Source organism: Gopherus flavomarginatus, chromosome 8 (genome assembly GCF_025201925.1).
Source record: "Gopherus flavomarginatus isolate rGopFla2 chromosome 8, rGopFla2.mat.asm, whole genome shotgun sequence".
In the NCBI taxonomy this organism is placed as follows: domain Eukaryota; kingdom Metazoa; phylum Chordata; order Testudines; family Testudinidae; genus Gopherus; species Gopherus flavomarginatus.
The window spans coordinates 19,922,349-19,942,637 of NC_066624.1; the positions used below are offsets into that span (position 1 = coordinate 19,922,349).

At 42.7% G+C, this 20,289-nt stretch overlaps 1 protein-coding gene across 5 annotated transcripts in view; it reads right to left on the minus strand.

The window, feature by feature from the left end:
- The window catches only part of AMOT (angiomotin), a 93,371-nt gene that overhangs the window by 51,630 nt on the left and 21,452 nt on the right, over window positions 1-20,289 (minus strand). For 2 of the 5 annotated variants that reach the window (XM_050964628.1, XM_050964629.1), the window contains exon 2: window positions 1,180-1,341. The gene's annotated coding sequence lies outside the window, so the exon portion shown is untranslated. Of the gene's footprint in view, window positions 1-1,179; window positions 1,342-16,281; window positions 17,310-20,289 lie in introns of those variants that run through there. The other 3 variants (XM_050964627.1, XM_050964625.1, XM_050964626.1) reach the window with 3 other exon arrangements.

Sequence of the window (20,289 nt, forward strand, 5' to 3'; positions counted from 1 at the left end):
ATGCTTAGAGTGAAAAAGGAGAATCCTCATCACTTGGGTCATTTAAAGTAAACTAATGAACACTTGACTAAATGGTCATTTTTTAGAGTAGCTGTAATTTTGGGGGCAGATTTTTAAAGCCCAGTCTCCCTTTTTCACTCAGTACTATATACTGGTTTAAGTGATGTCATTTAGATATCTAATTTTCTGACATCCAGGCATAGTAAACTATTTAGACATCTAAATGACATCAGTTGCAACCACACAACTACAAAGGGAGGGAGGGCGCACTGGAGAGGAGGAGGAATCATCAGATTGAGACCCACAAAATCCAGACTCTGAGTTCGAGTTTGAGTTTGAAAGGAAAAACATTGTGAACGGTCATTTTCGAAGTTCACAGATTACTGTTGAGTACATAACTAAGGTCTTGTCTACACTAAAGCGAAAAGTCAATCTAAGCTACGCAATTTGAGTCATGTGAATAGCGTAACTCAAATTGAAGTCGCTTAGATCTACTTACCGCGGGGTCCACACTATACGAGATTGACAGGAGACTCTCCCGTCAACTCCCCTTACTCTTCTTGATTAGGTGGAGTACAGGAGTGGAAGGGGGAGCGATCAGCAGTAGATTTAGCAAGTCTTCACTAGACCCACTAAATTGACCGCTGATGCATCGATGTAGACAAGCCCTAAGTAAGGGCTCGATGGTCAGTGAGCTAAAGTGGTCAGACAGGGGACTAAGCCATTGAATTGCCCATTAGAGTTGCAAGTATTCAGCATTTTTGAAAACCAGGCCCAACACGTCCCTTATTGGGCATGCAATGCAAAATGACCCAAAATTCAGAGTCGTTTTTGAAAGTGTGAGCAAAAATAGTTTGACCCAAGTGACAGACTGTGGCAGAGCCAGGGATAGAATCTAGATCTCCTAATTCTTCTGAAGTCTTCTTCATTATGAGTCTTAACTACACGTCCATCCAGCCTTCTCTATTCTGTCATGACAGCTTACAGTGTAGATACATCAGCCACAAACTACCGCCTATGATGTACTGTCAAGAGAGAAGGCTCTTCTCCAGAGTCTGCCAGAGAAAAAATTAGAACACACTCTATTCCATAAAGCCTTTTCAATAATCTGGGAATTCAGATACTGAACCATGCACTGGAATTTCACTTCTTTGAAATCATATCTATTATGGCATGTACCTTATTTCTGTCACTTTGATTTCCTCAGTCAGGAGGAGCAGTTCTGATACATGAGGGGACACCTGGCCTTCCGCCTGCAAGTCCAAAATCTCCACTCAGAAATGGTTTCAGTCCCTTCAGTAATTGGGATCACTTAATGCTCTCTTCACTCCTCAAAAAATTCTGAAAAAGAGAGAACTTTTTAACCAGCAGTTAGGAGGACACCAGGAGTTACAAAATTTGGTCAATATTTCATGCTCCCCAACCCTTCACCTACTGCCCACTTTTCCCAAACTTAAGGATTTCATTTCCTATGAGATTAACAAATCCTACTGCCCAACGTCCAACTCCAGGCACTTCTTAGTCATTACAGTTTTCTGCCTTGAGAACAACTGTTGACAAATCATGCTCTGTCTTATTTATGCCTCCAAGAGAAACAGTGATAAAAACTCCCTAATTCTTTAAATCCATTGGTTTCCTTTTTGGTAGGAATGAAAGCTGCACTGCTGAAGATGCCTGACGGCTGCCTTTCAATACCACCATGCATATATACATCAATAATAAATATAGTACCTTCCATCAGAAGATCTCAAAGCACTTTACAACCATCAATAAGTTAGGCATCATAACATCCCTGTGAGGCAAGTATGAATTGTCCCAATATTTACATGGTAAAAATGAGGAACAGTTGCCACAAGTCTTGCAGAAGTATATTGCAGAGCCCAGATCTACCTTCCAAATCCTGTTCTTTAGCATCCTCCTTTGCCCTCCCTTTAGGATGAAAAGCACTACAGCAATTTAAAATAATATTTTAATATCTTTGAAACCAGAGGGAGACAAAAATCAGATCAAACTTCTACATCTATATAAAAATCCCCCTATACGTAAACGAATTCCTAGGTTTGTTCTTGACTCTCTCAAACAGAGATGTTAAATCTACTACTAAACTAGGTTCTCTGAAGAGGGAGTGAATCATGCAAAGGAAGTGGAACATACTTACGCATTTTAAGAGCAGACAATTATATCAAAACAAAATAAAGCAAGCAAAAAATACCAAAATTAGTCACTGAGGTGTATAATTTAACATGATTTCCTGGAATGTTGCAAAAAATAAAGTCAACAGATGCAGTGAAGGAATGCAGACATAAATGCTTCTGTCTCCGTCTTATTACCGCACACATCCACGCCCAAAGAAATGATCTCAGGTCTGCAAGTTAACTACTTAGGGTGTCATCAGCAATTTCAATACACATGAACAATATCTAACTATGGAACAAGCCTGTGTTGTGTGGTGCACTACATGCAAGATGGTGGCTAAGAACTAACACCTAATGTCAAATTCTTAACAAGTGACTTAACTTGAGAGGGATATATTGAAAACAGCTGCCAAAAATATGCAGCAAGAGATCTTTTAAACCCAGGCTTTAAGATAGCAGATAACTATAGTAATTTCCAGCCTCTTTTCCCAATATTGCACAACTTAAGTTCAAGGATCCTTAGTACCACTCGTATCAATATCATCGTTTATTCACTTTTTACAAAGTTGCCCAAAATAACCTTTTTTATGAAAGCACAAAAACGCTTTTATCATGTAATATGATACTGTCCTTCCACCCAACTAACTTCTTTGGTGTCAAGTGGGCAAAGGAGGATTGTATCTTCCTGTTAAAATGCAAAGTCATTTGAGGGAGAATTCCATAAATCCTGCTTCTCAGGGCTTGTCTACATCAGAAAGTTGCAGCGCTGGTGAGGGAGTTACAGCGCTGCAACTTAGGAGGTGTACACATCTGCAGGGCACCACCAGCGCTGCAACTCCCTGTTTGCAGCGCTGGCCGTACTCCCGTTTTGTCTCGGGTGTAGAGGATCCAGCGCTGGTGATCCAGCGCTGGTAATCAAGTATAGACACTTACCAGCGCTTTTCTTGACCTCCGTGGAATAAGCAGGTATCCCAGCATACCTGAGGAAGCCTCTGGTAATCAAGCTGGTCTCCTTCCCCGGCTTGCTCTCGCGTTCCCCGAACCCCGAGCAAGCAGGTCTCCGTCCCTGCAGTTTGCAGGGTGGTTCCGGGAACGCGAGAGCAAACCGGGGAAGGAGACCAGCTTCGCCGCGGTTTGCTCTCGCGTTCCGTGAACCACCCTGCAAACCGCAGGGAAGGAGACCTGCTTGCTCGGCGGTTCGGGGAACGCGAGAGCAAACCGGAGAAGGAGACCAGCTTCGCCGCGGTTTGCTCTCGCGTTCCGTGAACCACCCTGCAAACCGCAGGGAAGGAGACCTGCTTGCTCGGCGGTTCGGGGAACGCGAGAGCAAACCGGGGAAGGAGACCAGCTTCGCCGCGGTTTGCTCTCGCGTTCCCCGAACAAGCAGGTCTCCTTCCCTGCGGTTTGCACGGTGGTTCGCGGAACGCGAGAGCAAACCGCGGCGAAGCTGGTCTCCTTTCCCGGTTTGCTCTCGCGTTCCCCGAACCCGAGCAAGCAGGTCTCCTTCCCTGCGGTTTGCAGGGTGGTTCGCGGAACGCGAGAGCAAACCGCGGCGAAGCTGGTCTCCTTTCCCGGTTTGCTCTCGCGTTCCCCGAACCCGAGCAAGCAGGTCTCCTTCCCTGCGGTTTGCAGGGTGGTTCGCGGAACGCGAGAGCAAACCGCGGCGAAGCTGGTCTCCTTCCCCGGTTTGCTCTCGCGTTCCCCGAAACCCCTTGAAGCCGCCCAACAGCGCTGCAGTGTGGCCACATCTAACACCACTTGCAGCGCTGGTTGCTGTAAGTGTGGCCACTCTGCAGCGCTGGCCCTATACAGCTGTACTAATACAGCTGTAACAACCAGCGCTGCAAAATTTTAGATGTAGACATGGCCTCAGTTTAAAAGATATCTCAACAGAGCAATTCAATCTCTGTGTGTGTTTAACACCCTCTAATATTCCTGAAACAGTAAAGAAGCACTAAGTATCACCGCAGTTATTTCACACACACTCTTTTACATCAACACAGCACTAACTTCTTGCATTGATCCAATAGAAGAAACAAGACCACATCCCACTGCAAAAATACTACCAGCTGTGATTAAGGAACACTAAATAATCCACCTGTACTTTCGGCCCAAATTAGGAACCATCCCTGGAAAACTGGGACAAGAGGCGAATCCAGTTATACTATGGGAATGCTCTAGCCAATGGATCCTGCTTTCTTGAAACTTCAGTTGTTAGCTATGTTATTGCCAACCCAACTTTGTTAGCTACACCTTATTTAATTATCACTCACAAAGACGGCCTTGTGCAACTTGCTTCTGTGGCAAGATCCTTGTATTCTGCAGCGCTCCTGTGCAGAATGCTGGAAATTCTACGGCAGATCCATTTAAATGGAGGTTTTTATGTAATTAAAGATGAAAACGATCCATACAATCAGTACTGCAGCTTATGTGTTATTTATTTGCATATTAAGTTCTATTTATGCTCTTCCAATATTTTCAGTTTTCAATGTGCCAAAGATTTCTCCATTGAAAACACAGAAGTGCACTGCAAGTTGTCATGGGGAGGTTGGAGGTTTTGGCACCTGGAAAGGCATGGGAGGCTGGAGGCTGGGCATAATCACATTATATGGTACCTATGCCAAAATGATTGCCAGTGAACTAGTTCATGCTGCCACTTAAATGGTCAACTTTAAGTTTCAGGCTTAACCATTAAGATGAATGGGGCCACTCAGCTCTACTGTTTCAAACAGCCTGCAAAGTCGTTTTCTTCCCAACCATAAAGGCTAGAAAGCCTTTTTACAAAGAAAGATTCAATTCTAGAGTACAATTCTGCAGCAAGGGGCCAATCAGAGGAGAACTTCATGGGCTGCATCTATGCTGACTATTTTAGCAGTTCTCTCACCATAGTCCAGCACCAGTGAAAGCCCTAGTGTAGGAATTTAAACACCATGGTGACATCTAACCATCCTCAGACACACATTCATGATAAAGCAACAGTGGGGGGGGGGAGAAATATTAAAAATTCTCAATGAAGACAAAGCCCATGTGTGCCTGGCACTTTGCAGACACACAAAAACAAAGCTCCCCCACCTCAAAGACCAAACAGCTATACCACAGGAGTCCCTTGTTAGTCACTCATTTCACTTGCATTAGAGAAGAATTTAAAATGATCACATGAGCTGGCTATCAGGAAACATGGCAGTACATTTCTGTGCATCACATATATTTGCCTGCATTATGAAAATAAACTGACAAATGAAATACTCACCACTCTTGGTGAGTGACTACGATGATATAGCTACTTATTACCCTGCATGGAGTGACTGCAGCAGTAAGTAGAACACAGGTGAAAGGACGCATCTCTTTTCTGCTTGCGAAAGTAAGTGGAATGTAAGATTCCAGGTAAATGCAGCCTGTACGCACTTGCCCTGAAATACTGCTTAGCCAAGAAGCTAATTAGCTAACACATCAGGTGGGATAAGAACAGGTTCACCTCCTCCTCAGAAGGGCTGAAGTACAGTTAAGCATGTTCAGGTTTAATACTCAATCCTGTACCATCTATACAAATAAAATATAATCCAATGGCTTTATGGACTCACAAGTTCCATACTTTCAGCCACTTCAAAGTGGAGAATAACAGCATTCCCAAGTAGCTTAATGGCTTTGCTGGCTGGTGCTATGGACTATTTCTTTAGAAATGTAGATATGATCCAGACCCTCCCCCAGGCTGGTAGGAGCAGATACAGTTTGGCTCTCTGTCAAACACACTTTAATAGGCAGCTGAAAAGATCTGCGGCATCAGAGGTCTTTGCTTGCCCTTGTCGGGCTCCAGGAGAATGGTGAGGAGATGCTTAGTGTGAAGGTGACGGTCTTGGACTGTGTCAGAAATTAAAAGGTATCTCTAGAAGTGCTTAGATAAAGGGGAGACCATGAAACATAATAGATACTTTAGACAGGACTGGGTAAAAGCACAGAGACTAGCTCACATTCTGAGTGATTTCTAGCAAAGAAAGCAAGCTTCCTCCTACAATATAGCCTAGATATGGCCCAAATCCTGCAATCACTTATTCACACGAGTAGCCCTCACACTCTTCAGGCCACCTGGAAATGCAGCTGCTGCGCATGCGTACACCCACAAACACACCTTTTGAAGTGGCTGGAAATGTTGGGTTCATGAGGGTGAGGACACAGAGTCATTTAATGACTGATGCAGGTCAGGGTGCCAGAACAAGGGGGGCCATGCCCCCCCCACTTTTTAACGAGGGCATAGTTTGGGGGTAGGAAGCCATGTTGCCCGCCCCAAACTGCAAGCCTTGGGCAGGCACAGAGCGGTGCAGGCAGGGGCTGCTGCGCTTAGTGGTGGAGGAGCTGATTAGGTCCCCTGCCGAAAAGCGCAGTCCCTGCCCACAGCGCCAGCCTCTTCCCAGTGCGGGCCCCTCCCAGTGGCCCCACTCCTGCTCCTCTTAGCCCTAAGACCCCACCCACTGGCCAGGCCAGAAAGCCAGGGACGTTGCGGGGAGCCCTGGACCCTCCACCTATCCTGGGTGGCACACGACGGGTCCAGGTGGCAGGGACAAGGGCTGGGGGCTGCTCTTGAGGTCCCGGCCCAAGACAATTGGAGGGTCCCCAAGTCTACCACCACCTGGCTCCAGCTTTTTTCAGCCTGGCCAGGGGGCAGGGCCTCCGGGGGAAGAGGATGAGCAGGAAATGGGACCACGGAGAAGGCAGGGCCTCAGGGCAGGGCCTCGAGCCCTGCTCTTCCCACTTCTATCAAGGTTCCAGCACTCCTGATGCAGTTTATAACTAAGCATTCTTAGCTGTACTCCAACCCTTCCCAAGGAAGAGAGAGGAGAATATATGGAAAGATCGCCCTTGAAAATAAAGGTTTTAGAGGTCTACATGCCCTTTATCTCCAACACCCAGAACCCCAGGGGCATGCATGCACAAGTCCCCAGATTTCTGATAATACTTTACCATCTGCATCGGGTCACAATTAAATTTCAAAGTACAGAGCCCACAGATAAACGCCATCAAAGCAAATCTCTTGCCTCATATGTGCTTCCCTAGGTTAGATTCAATTATCCCTTTCTCAGTTACTTGTGTTTGCTGACTGTGTCTCAGGTGATCTTGCAGGTGTGGCACCCAGCAGGTGCATTTCTCAGTGCCAGCATTACACATCTTCATACCAAAGAGATAGAGTCATCACATGAAAGAGGAAAACTTCCTCCTTTTCGCTAAAACTAAGTAGTGCCACTTGGAATCATGCAAATTACACACATGCTTTTAGCATTAGATCATCAGGCACTCTACTGCACTGAGGGGCTCAGGAACCTAGGTAGATCGATCATAGTTCTAGTGACTGAGACAACTCCCTGGTACCATCTTGGCAAGAATCGTACAGTGGCTAAATACCCTCCCCACCTGCTCACCATATTGAAAGCGGATCAGAGGGAAATAAAGGAAAGCTTGGCAAGCCTGAACTGAAAGCATTGAATGAAAACCTTACTTGCACTGACCTAATAAAAGTTGAGTCATATCATCAGTAAGCGTAAAAGGCTCCTCAGGAGCCTGAAGGAGAAGTGAAAAGACCTCACCCATACTCCCAGTTCCTGTTCTTCCATCATAATGAAAGTATCCGTTTCTTTATGAGGACCCTATCAAGTAATTTTAGCCCAATATAATTTAGTTTTTTTATTGTAAAAAGGACGCAGGAAATGCTTTACAAAATCCAGTATAAATGGGCTTGTTTTTAAATATTTCAGTAAAAAGAGGTGTTAAGGGATTTAAAGGTTCTCCAGAAGTACTGTACTGGAAATCCAAACTCAACAGTGTTGATTAAATGGGGAAGGAGCATTATTCCTGATATCTTGGTCAAACTGTAAGATCTACTGACTTAAAATGTATCCAGCTGTTTCCAGTGGATGTGATATTCTTCACTTCTTGTCCTAAAAAACTATTATACAGAGTTGGTGTGTGCTCTTACACAGCTGCTGCAATGGACTCCAGAGGAGACTATTGTTTAGCAAGAGACCTAGTAATTCCTGAACATCTAGGGTGAAATCCTGACTCCACTGAAGTTAATGGGAATTTTACTGTTGACTTGCATAGGGCTAGGATTTGACCATAGAAGTCTGCATGATATAACTAGATCAATTTTGAATAGACTTAGTTATACTAGAATGTGCACGTTTTCTAATACAGACCAGGCCTTACGCCACATTAAGGTCATTGGTGAATTTTATCAATATATATTGGGCCAAATTCATTCTTGCTGAACTTCATTGACTTCAATACTTCTTCAGTTTTTTAGAGCAGCTTTGTGAATTGTCAAACCAAAACAGCCTTTTGAATTCAACATTTAGTTTTGTTTTTACAGACACTTGATTCCTTACTGCTGCTAGTACTCAGGCAGCGCTGGGCTTCTGTTGTCAGCAGCCCCATCCCACAAATATCCCAAGTATGCGTCAGCCGCATTTTCATTTCATTGTGTGGTTTCTCCATTCCTTTGCTGATTTAGTCCAGGCCTCTCTTTTGCATTCTCAGATAATGAAAACCATGTGAGGCTAAAATAAAATCTTCAAACACGTAAATCAGTTTCATCTGCATTATCAAGACTGAGCAAAATGTTTAGGGCGATTCATTTGTCCCTATAAATAAGATCAAAATGTTAAGCTGTGCATTAGATAAAAAGGTCAGACTCAACTTCTACATTTTAAAAAGCAGAATTAATTCCTACAGCATAACACACAGTGACCAAGGAAATGCATTACCTAGTCAGAGATTTATGTTACATGTTGTTATTCTTAGGTAGTTTTTGCTGAGATGTCAGTTATGACATACCAAAAAAATTCACCTAGTGCAGATCTCTAATATTAATAAAAACTGGCAGTGGATAAGGGGTAAAAAGCACAAAAAACTTTACCATGGCCTGATGTTAGCATAGAAATTAATTCCCTGGATTTTGCCCGTATATCACAGCTCTAACCTTGTTTAGGGTCAGATTCTAAAAGCCCTTTTCAGGCGGAGAGGCACTTTATTCCGCAAACAGTCATACTGAAGTGAAATGGCTACTGGCAGAGTGTGGTTATCAGAATCTGGCCCTTCATTTTTTCAGGTTTTTATTTGTAGAAAGAAGCCAAGTCAATACATATTTTTCTATCCACTGGCTAAGTATTGACAGCTTTTTAATTATTCATGAGCCTCACAGACTATAAATATCTCCTTCTGAGCAACTAGGACCCAATCCTCCTCCTGAGGGACTCCCCAGGCTCGGTTGTGGTAGTATTGAGACAACCCTATGTCACAGACAGGCCTGTTATGTGGTACCAGTGGTATGAGATGAACTGCAAAGCTTTTTTTTTTTTTTTTTTAAATGAAAGCTGGCTCAAGATCCTGTGTAATTAATGTTTAAAAAGTCAGAGCCGTTTAAAACTGATATGCATTATTCTTTCATCATAATGATGTGTGATTTGCATTTTTAAGTACTTTATGAATATTAAGTCTCAAAACCTCTGGGAAATGGAATATTATTGAACCTATTTTACAGATGGGTAAACAGCAGTACTGAATGGTTAGGGCTGATCTACACTTAAATATTTTGCCAGCATAGCTGTGCCGGTTAAGGGAGTGGGTTTTTTGTTTGTTTGTTTTTTAACAATATATAGCTATGCTGGCAAAAGCCCTAGAGAGGATGCAGTTATACCAGCAAAAACTTGCTTTTGCTTGTATACTTATTTTGCTCAGGGAACTGGTATAAGCTATGTTGGCAAAAGGATTTGTTTATTGGTTTAGGCTGCATTTACACTAGGAAGTTTTGCCAGTATAGTTATACCAACAAACCTTTTAAACTTAGATCTGGCCTAGGTGACTTTGCTCAAGGTCACAAGAAATCAGAGACCTTGTTTACGCACAAAACTTGCACCAGTTTAATTCGAATTGGTTATGAAAATCAATTTGCTATAAACAGTGCAAATACTGATGAAGTGACTATTAAATCATATTACACCTGGTTTATATCCATTTGCTTAAGGTCCATAACCAACACAACTTAAAGCAAGAGGTAAACTGATTGAAGTGTCTTCATATTAAGGGCTTGCACCAGTTTGACTAGATAGATTTTTAAATCAACTTAGTTAAATCAGCGTAATTGTGTAGTATAAGCAACATCCTAGTTTTATGTTCTAACCATTACTGGTGTATTATATGAATTAACAGTGGTTGCAGGGAAAACAATCAAAAAATATTCCAAGCTCCCCACGATTTTCACATACTTTGTTCTAAAATATAATTGTGATTTAAGCTTATATGCATATGTCACTAATGATTCCGAATCTCAGACAGTATTAAAGAGCTTCTTCTGTTTTTTAACCAGAAGCTTGCTATTCAGAGATAAATTAGGCAAGAGTCATCCTGGGAACTAGAAGTTAAAAAAAAAAAAAAAAAAAAAGGCTACAGAGATCTGAATGGCAGTGCTTATTTCTGAGCATCCTCTGCAGGACAGTGAATGCAGAACTCTTTGGGCCATTAAGGAAAACACTTGAAGATCTGGCTGTTATAAACAGGGAGAGGGTACTTGTGTTTTCATCACCAAACTGGCAATACATGAGTTGCTCACCACAACATGACATGTTCGATTTTATTAGGGGTGGCTAACTAGCATTGACTTCCTGCGCCACATCACTGTGCAAGACTCTAGCACGCAGGCCTGGCTCGCTTAAAATCACCGCAGAAAAACACACATTTAATACATAATTTTAGAAACAAACTTCAAGGCAGTCTATATTTCTCCACTGCTCAGGGAAAGGGATGTTTGTTTATTTATTATTTATTTTTAAAATATATCACTCATCAACTCTACCAGATCAGAGCCACTCATTCATTCCTCAATCTCTGATCTCTCACTTAAGTCAACTGTTTGGTTTGCACTTTAATGGCCATCAATATACACAACACATTTATACAGATAAGATTTAATAAGTTATTATTTAGAAAATACATCTGGGTGTCTAGTAAAGAAAAATTACAACAGCTTTGCAAAACTCCTCTTGCTTGGAGGGGTTTAACAGACAAGAAAAGTAAATAATATACTGCAGACTTAAACTTTAATTGGTCTTATGATTCTTTTGCTTTATTGTTTCCTGTCATCCCACAGTGGGGGTTGGGAAATCTTTGCCTGAGCTGTCCAAGTTTCATGAGAGTTTTGCAAGGCTGAGTTATATGCAAATTACAGAAATATTATGGTTTTATGGTGTCTTCTAATATACTTAACTGCAACATTTTCATACAGTCAATCTAAGCGGTAAATCCAATCTACAGATACTTGAAGAACGAACCAAATATTTTTACAAGAACTGAAACTATCTCCATGGCACTGGGCCTGCAATAGATTTACTCTATGTGGCTGGCTGGCAGGCACTGCATTCCATAGCAGCTTTGGGATGCACTCTCCTTTTCTCTGAATAGGAATTTAACAAATTAATGAATCATGCCGCCAATCTGGATTCATAAGAAAGCCATTTGCCTCCTCTCTCATAAAAGACAATGATCTAAAGAAGCAGTTCTCAAACTGTGGGTCGTGACCCCAAAGTAGGTCATGACTTCATTTTAATGGGATCGCCAGGACTGGCTTAGACTTGCTGAGGCCCAGGGCTGAAGCCCAAGTCCCACCGCCCGGGGCTTCTGCCCTGGGTGGCACGGCTCAGGTTACAGCCCCCCTGCCTGGGGCTGAAGGCCTCGGGCTTCAGCTTTGGCCCCTCCACCCAGAGCAGTGGGGCCTGGGCTTTGCCCCACCCCCCAGGGCAGCGAGACTCGGGCGGGCTCAGGCATCTGTTCCCCCTCCTGGGGTTATGGAGTAATTTTTCTTATCAGAAGTGGGTTGCGGTGCAATGAAGTTTGAGAACCGCTGATCTAAAGCAGTGATACTCAGACCTCAGTGGTTCAGGAGCCAAATTAGCAATCAACATTACCCAAAAAAGCCACAGCCGTGTGAATTCATTGTTTCATTTACTATATGTATTATTCTCACAGCAAAATGACTGACCAGTATTATTATATCATCAACTATAAGTGGTCAGTAACAGAATAAAAGCATCCTGACTGGTTAATAATTAAATCACAGTGTTTTAATACCATGTGTTGCCAAGAGCCCCAGGAGACACATTAAAGAGCCCCTTGTGGCTTCCGAGCCTCAATCTGAGTATCACTGATCTAAAGACAGTATTCAGCTGATTAAATGAATATTGGGGGGATGGGGAAAGAGGGGAATTCAGTACCTTGTGGAGAAGCTCAACCTCAAAAGTGATAATTCCCTACAGGGGGGAAAGCAAGTAAGAGAGACAGATGAAAGTCCACCTGAGAAAATAACCACAAATTGGGCCAAATAAGACACCCGAAAAATTCTTGGTAACACAAAACTTGCCAATTTGCAGAAGCATCATGGTCCAGATTTATAACACAATGGCACAGATGCTGGAACTAGGGGTGCTGCCGCACCCCATGTCTTGAAGAGGTTTCCATTAATTATATACAGGGTTTACAGTTTGGTTCAATAGCTCTCAGCATCCCTACTATACAAATTGTTCCAGCGTCCCTGCACAATGCATTGAGTTGTTTTGGCAAATCCTCTACTGCTTACTGGCATTTCATACCTACAGCAATAGGCACTTTGGAACACTTATCTGAGCAGCCAAGAGAGTCAGATCCTCATAATATTCCAACTGGCTATAAGGAGAGAAAGAGCCACCTTCTACCTTATTGCCAGTCACTAAGCATGGCTGTTCTTACAATATTACAAACACTTGGTCTCCATGGAAGGAGCATACCACACTAGCAACAGAGAACATTCCACTCCCATCCACATCATCCACAATAAGAAAAAATCTCTGTAAGACTATTACCCTTAGAAAATCTTCCAAGAGACTTCCCCGCTCAATGAATATCTACCCTTTGCACCAAAAGTCCATGAAAACAGGATGTACCATTGAAGTTCTGGAGCGGTGAGGGTGTCAAGAGGGTCTCCTGCTTATTTTTACATTATTATTTAAAGAGGGCACATAATCCAAGAGACAGAACGTCTAACAAGCCTAGAACCTTATGCCGAGAACAAGGATGTGCTTTTCCTTTATAAATTAAAGCCTGGCCCAAAGACCAACAGCATTCTGCTCCAGATCCAAAATCCCTGCATTCACAGGTGTTCAGACTCAGGTTTTTTGATTTAGATCAAATTCTAATGCAAAATCTTAACATTAAGGAACAGTCGTACTTTCACTGGGGTAAAATCAATGACCCCTTTAAAAGTCATCAACATAACTGAATGAAGAATTGAGATCTAGCAGTGCGCCCTAAAAAGGTATCAACAGGTAGGTACACTCACAGCTGAACAATATTTTTACATTAGCGGACAAAAGGTATTTCCCATTGGACTGTCAACTTCTGTCAATCATCGGGAGTAAAGCAGCATTGCTATTTTTTTTTAAAGATATCTGTGCCCTGAATCAATGTCAAATATTTCTCAATGTTAAAAGAAATGGAAGTCTCATTGAGGAGTAGAAGTTTTACATATTTATTATTATTTTGTGTAAGTTGTGAAATGTGAAAGTTCTACTTTATTATTTATTTTGTACTAGGCACTGTACAAATACAGAGCATAAGGACCTATTAAGACATCCCCACTGAGAAACTCATTATTTCTAGACCTTCTTAGCAGAGGGAAAAAAATGGGATGTGAAAATTTGCAATCCAAAAATCATCAGTTTCATTAGCATTGTAAGGAATGCTTGGCAATGAAAAACTGCAGCCCTACTATTAAATACTAAATGAAAACAGTCAATCAGTTTATATGGAAGGTGGGGAATGGGGAAGAGGAAAAACATTTAATACTCTGTTCTCCCACTCAGTCTTAATATTCTTTTACAAGGTGAATGGCTTGCGTTAGTCAGGGTACATCTGAAAGTACATAATTCAAGCTTTTATTTACAATCATAAATCTTCTTTATTCTAGAAAGATCCCTACCAGGTGGCAATGAGTGCATAAACTGTTACAGCCAACATTAAGTGCCTGTGCATCGGAAGTCATTTTGCATTTAAAAACATTAGTGCTCTTGACTATTAATGTGGATGGCATATACACCATCAGGGGAACTCCATGGAAATTCACTTATAATGTACCACAGAAGTGTTGCCATATAAACCACTTCAGCATAAAGAAGCTGTAAAAAAACAATTCTCCAAAGGTACTTTCACTATATAGTATTTTTGAAAGGTGGCAGGGCAGAGATAAAAGTATTTATCAACTATTTCCATATGGATCAAACATTCATGCTATAGCCTCTTCAGGAACTCCAGTCTAGCAATCTATGGAATGTGACTGTCTGACATTAAGTACTTCCAAATCAGCTGCCCTTTTAAGTACACTATATACTAGTGAGATTTTATACATTCAAATTAAAAGTAAGAGGATGGTCTGGTGGCTCAGATCTCATATTCTACACTACATGTGGACCACAGATTCAATTCACAGTCACTAGATTGCCAGCCAGGCTGGCAAAGGGCAACAGTCTTTGCTCCATTTCCATGAGCAGAAAGAGCCAACCATGTCACTTCCCACTTTGGAAATGAAAGCAGCACCAGCTCTACAGCATGCTTCTTGGGACCTGACTCAGGGCTCTGGGGGTAGGGAGCCTTGGTCACCAAAATAAATAAAAGCAGCACCAGCTCTATAGCATGCTTCCCGGGACCTGACTCAGGGCTCTGGGGGTAGGGAGCCTTGGTCACCAAAATAAATAAGAGGTGGCAGAAGTGGAGCAAAGCAACAGTCATGCTCTGCAGTGTGCTCCCCACAGATCTGCAACTGAATTTCCAGTCAGGCATCGATGCTGCTTCCTTGAAAAGCTGGGTCTGCTAAGGTGAAGGGACAACAGGGTAGCTAGGCAGAGACACAAGGCCTCTGCAGATCTCAGGAGATCCACCAATTTAGAGGACACTGACAATTGCTCATTCCATGGTAGTGGAATAGAAGGTCTTTTCACTCCCAATCCACACCCCACCCCTCCAGAAAGAAGGGGACACTGTGAAAGAAATGTTGCAAGCCAAAACTTGGAATTTCCTGCGTTATCCTCAGGGAAAATCCACACAGTGGGGAAGAACCTGGCACTGAGACAGGGAATGCCACAGAAGCAGCCAGAACTGTCCTATGGAGACATTTTAACATGGAACAAGAACTCTCCATGGATAAGAGCAGTCCTGGTATAGTGCGGGTGGAATCTCAGAGAGCCTTCTGTGGCCATGACACAAAGTTTTGGAGGAAGTGAAGGTGGGTGTAGTAGGGAGAAAGAAGAAAAATTAGAAGCATATAAAACAGTTCTCACAGACGTGCGCTGTGGATTAACACTAACCCACTAAAGAAAACAACATGCCCCAAAAAAGTATGTTGCCCTGAGACTGGGCCCTCATCCGGTCATTTTCTGCACATGCCCATACAGAATTGTTCATCTTACTTAGAATGAAACCTCCCAGAGGCACAGCTGCCAATTACCTATAGGTTCAGTACAGCCCCAAGCTGACCCACCACGCTCACTAAATAATACATTGTTATATATTCATGCACACGCACAGAGTTGGTGACCGACATTTTTATATTTGAGCAGCACAACAGAGAATAAAACACATTCATTAAACACTTCATGTATAACTGGAGCTTCAATGCAGCAGCAAGAAATCGTGATGAAGTATGGAAGCCAAGATTACACACACACACACCCCACGCACACGCACACCGAGCCCTTGGTATTTCTCTGTAAAACAGCAAAAGCAGAAAATCTTGAAATGTACATTCAGATTTTAACTTTTTCCACAGAAGTGGAAGAAAACGAGAAACACCACTGCCGTTAACCAGAGCGGTGCAAACTCACTCAAGCCAGCCTTGCAAAAAATCTACTTGCCCAGTCACCCAGGGCAAGCAAGATGTCATTGGTGCACTTTTAACGACAATTTTGCAAGGCTAAGCTTAAATATCTGCAGGAGGTGAAGGTTCAAAAAATGACCCCAGGTTCTGATACCACAGTGATGGGCGAAGGAACTATCCAGAAGAGAGGAGAGCAAATCTAACTCTTAGGTTTATGCTATCACACATAATGCGGGCTCCACTGTGCCTAAACACTTCTCTTACCTACTTTTGAGCTGGAGACAAAAGGATTTTCTTCTTTTTTTCCAAACTGACTGGACTCTTGTAGCTTTTTGGGTCAGCTCCACAAAGGACGCCTTGCTGCCAATAGTATTTTCTCTTTGTGCTCCTTTTACCCAGGGAGTAAAGGGCAAAACACTGGATTCAGGAGGGACGGTGGCTGCAGTACACGACGCAACAGGCTGGCTTCACAGGCAGAGGCAGAGATGTTGCACTTCAGCGAGCTTTCACTGCAAATCCTTCCTTCATTCTCAATGTCGATAAAACAGGCGGGAGGGGGGTAGACTTTTTTTAAATTGCAAAACTAATAGTGTGCTTTGCGGGGGATTCTATGGGCCGAATTTATGCTCGACTTTTTTTAATACAAGCAATCGAGATCGATGTATAAAAAAATCCAACTGCAGTCAGATCTGACGTGCCTGGTTTTCCTGGAAGAAAGAATGTGGCTTATAAAAAATGGCAAAAAGGGGAACAGAACTTTAAAAGTTTCCTCCGTCCCAGTGCAATTTGCTAAATACAAATTCTGCTTGTCAATCCCAGAACTGCACAGGAAACTCCAGTCCCCCTCTGCCCAGGGAGGGAAAAGCGGCCATCCAACCACTGCATTCCGGCCTCGCAGGAAAGTTACTGATCTCAGTGGCTTGCTCTCCCACACGAAGTATTTCTTTTTAAAAAATTTGCCTTGCGCAAAATCAGGTTCCTGAGCTCCCCAGACCTCAGGGACGGGTCTCCCATTCATGCAGGAGAATATCCTGCAAAAAGAGATCAAGCCCCAGCAAAGCAGCTTCTCTCTTCCCTTTTCCTTCTTCCGACTGACTCTGTCTCCCCCCACAGCGTGGCTCCCCGCTGGGATTGTGTGAGTATGTTATGAGAAGAATGCAGGAAGCACACCTCCTCCACCTCCCCCTAGCAGGAGCCTTCCTAAGCCACACTGCAGCCCTGCTGCTGGAGCCTCATCATCAAGCCACCCCAAAAGAAACCCCCTCTGAAAGTTTAGCTGAACAGAGTCCAGACTGGAAAGAGGATTTTCAGTGTGTTGTAGAACTGCAGGAGGAGCCAGAAGAGAAAAAGCCTTCCCAGCCACTCTTTTTATGTCTATTGGACAGCTCCATCTTCGGTGCAGTTTTCTGTTGGCTGACTGGCTTGTCAGTCATGCCACACACGTTTTAAAAAAAAGCAGAAACCCAAGACAAGCTTCTATTGTATTCTTGCTGGAGCAGCAGAGACTTAACTTGACTTAGTACCCCTGCAGGAAATACTGTAAGGAAAATGACATCTGGGGAAGAACTACAGCCCCCTTGAAGAAGCTAAAAGCCTGTTTTAATCTTGAGGAGGAAGGGGAAAAAATAGAATGAACCATCTCTCCGGAATTCCTTAAAATACCTTTCAACAAGTTGGAAGCAGAAGCACCAGAGATTGGATATCTTATTTTACCTTGGTCACCTGAATCACTGTGTGCAATTCTTCTGAAGAAAATCAAGTTAAATGTGTGCACAAACTTTATAGTGTAATAGTTGGCCCTTTATCTGTAGTGGCTAATTGGTTCATATTGGTAAAGGGCTTTGAAGGTGAAAAGCACTGTGAGCTATCATTGTGCACCGCTCATGCACACTCTGGTGCTACGATTTCTATATAAATATGAGTCTATATACACAATCCTACTTAGATACTAAGATACATATTTTAAGCTGTAAAATAGTTTGACAACTTGATACTTGTAAAAGCACTTTGAGACCACTGGATGAAAAACACAATTATTATAAAGCATTTTTCATCCAATGATCTCAAAATGCTTTTACAAATATCAAGCTGTAAAAAGCCTGAAGCATATATCTGAATACATACATGATTTATATATAAATATGACTATATTCGTAACATATATTTTATTATATAATAATAAATCAAAAATAGTAATTGCACTTTTCATCCAATGATCTCAAAGTGCTTTTATAAATATTACTTTAAGCTTTATAACATCCATGCAAGGTAGGGAAGTAATTGTGATGTTATAAAAACAAGAGATCTTCTTCCGTATGTTCATTTGTGCAGTTCTTACTCACTGATATTTAATAAATAATGAAATAATAATAAGTGTGTGTGTGTGTGTGTGTATATATACATATAATGATCTTGGTTCATTAGGCCTAATCTAGCCTTACTTCAGTGCAGAAAGAAAATCAGCACGAATTCAGTGGGACAAGTCAGTGGGATGAAGTCAGTCATATGCATAAGTGTTTGCAGGATAAGGCCCCACATTTTTAAAACACCAAGCCAATTCAGCATGACTAAATGGGATAACTCCAATTTACACCACATGCAGAAAATAATTGAAAGCATGGACAAAATAGATGACTGAATACATGAAAATCAGGCAAGTGCATTTAAGCAGGATATTTTAAAGGAGGAGTCCCCTGTACTAAATGTTTTACTCAAAAATAAAACTATTAAATATTCTTCCAGAGCCCAAACCTGTAAGTTCTGCGCGTCTAAAACCCCCCACTGCCCTCCCAGAATTGCACCTGAATGATATATTTGAGACGAGGGTATGCTCCATGCCTTCTCTAGACTTGAATATTTATCTCAAATACAACCACAATATTGTCAACTGTCACAATTTTACAGTCTCATGATTTGTTTTTTCTTAAAATCTCAGCTCCTAGAATCATGTGATTAACTTAAAAAAAAACCAGAAAGGTGAAATTTGAAGGAAGCTTAGCCCTGCTGGTTGCAGAGTTAAGCTTAAAAACACAACCCTTGCCGTGCCTTTCAAAAATAGAAGACAAGGAAAAAGAACCCAACATGTAATATTTCCAAATCTCATTATTTTTATTCCAATCTCATTATTTTGGAGGCCCTGCCTCATAGTTTTTCAACACTTAGGATTGGCAATACCACAACCATTGGTGTAGTTGTAATTGTGCAAACCTCTAGCATAGTCGGGCAAAGCTGCTTTTTGCACCAGTGCTGGAGCCTGAAACGGGTAAGCTCCACTGGTGCAAATAGCAGCTTCATCTGTCTATGCTAGGGGTACACTGCACCCTTTCCCTGTAATCAGAGCAAATCCCCAATCCAAACAGAGTCTGAGATAACAATTTGGCCCCTCCTCTTAAAGGACCTTTTGGGTAGCAGAATATTTATATACAAACTATTTCCTTGCCTTTCTCACAATTCACCTCCTCCTTTGTTTACATACTATAAACTCTAATCCTTTGTTTGCCACATCGCCTCTCTGTGAGGTCATTTCATTGTCTGCAAAAGCAGGATGGAGATTACTGGGGAGACAGTGTTTATTTGTTTTGTGACTATCTCTTTCAGTAACTTGCAACTTCAAGAAAGAATCAGATGAAAAAGAAAAGTGGGAAGAGGTCTATCCCCCATGGCAATTCATCTCCCTGATTTTTCACCATTGAGTAGCTTTATTTAATTTGCAGGATCAGGCCCTAAAGTAACACCAATTTCCAGAACTGTTCAGCAACCAGCAATTTTTATTGGTCACTGGTCAAACCATGCTGCTAGCATTATAAAATTTGTCCATTAAAAGATATTACCGCATTAGGGTTGCCGGGCATCCGGCTTTGGACCGGGACCCTAGCAGCTCCGGTCAGCACTATTGACCGGGCCATTAAAGCTCCAGGGTAGGTAGGGAGCCTGCCTTAGCCCCGCTGCACCACCAACCAGGAGCCGCCTTATGTAAGCGCCACCCGGCCTGAGCATGAACCCCAAACCCCCTGCCCCAGGTCGGAACCCCCTCCCATACCCTAACTCCCTCCCAGACCTGCACTCCCTCCCACACCCCAACCCCCTGCCCCAGCCCTGATCCCCATCCTGGAGCCCGCACTCCCTCCTGGAGCCCAACCTCCTATCACCCTCCCTCACCCAAACTCCCTCCTGGACCCTGGACCCCAACCCCCTGCCCCAGCCCTGATCCCACTCCCACACTCTAAACCCCCTTGGCCCCAGCCCCACCTTGCACCCCAAGCTCCTCATCCC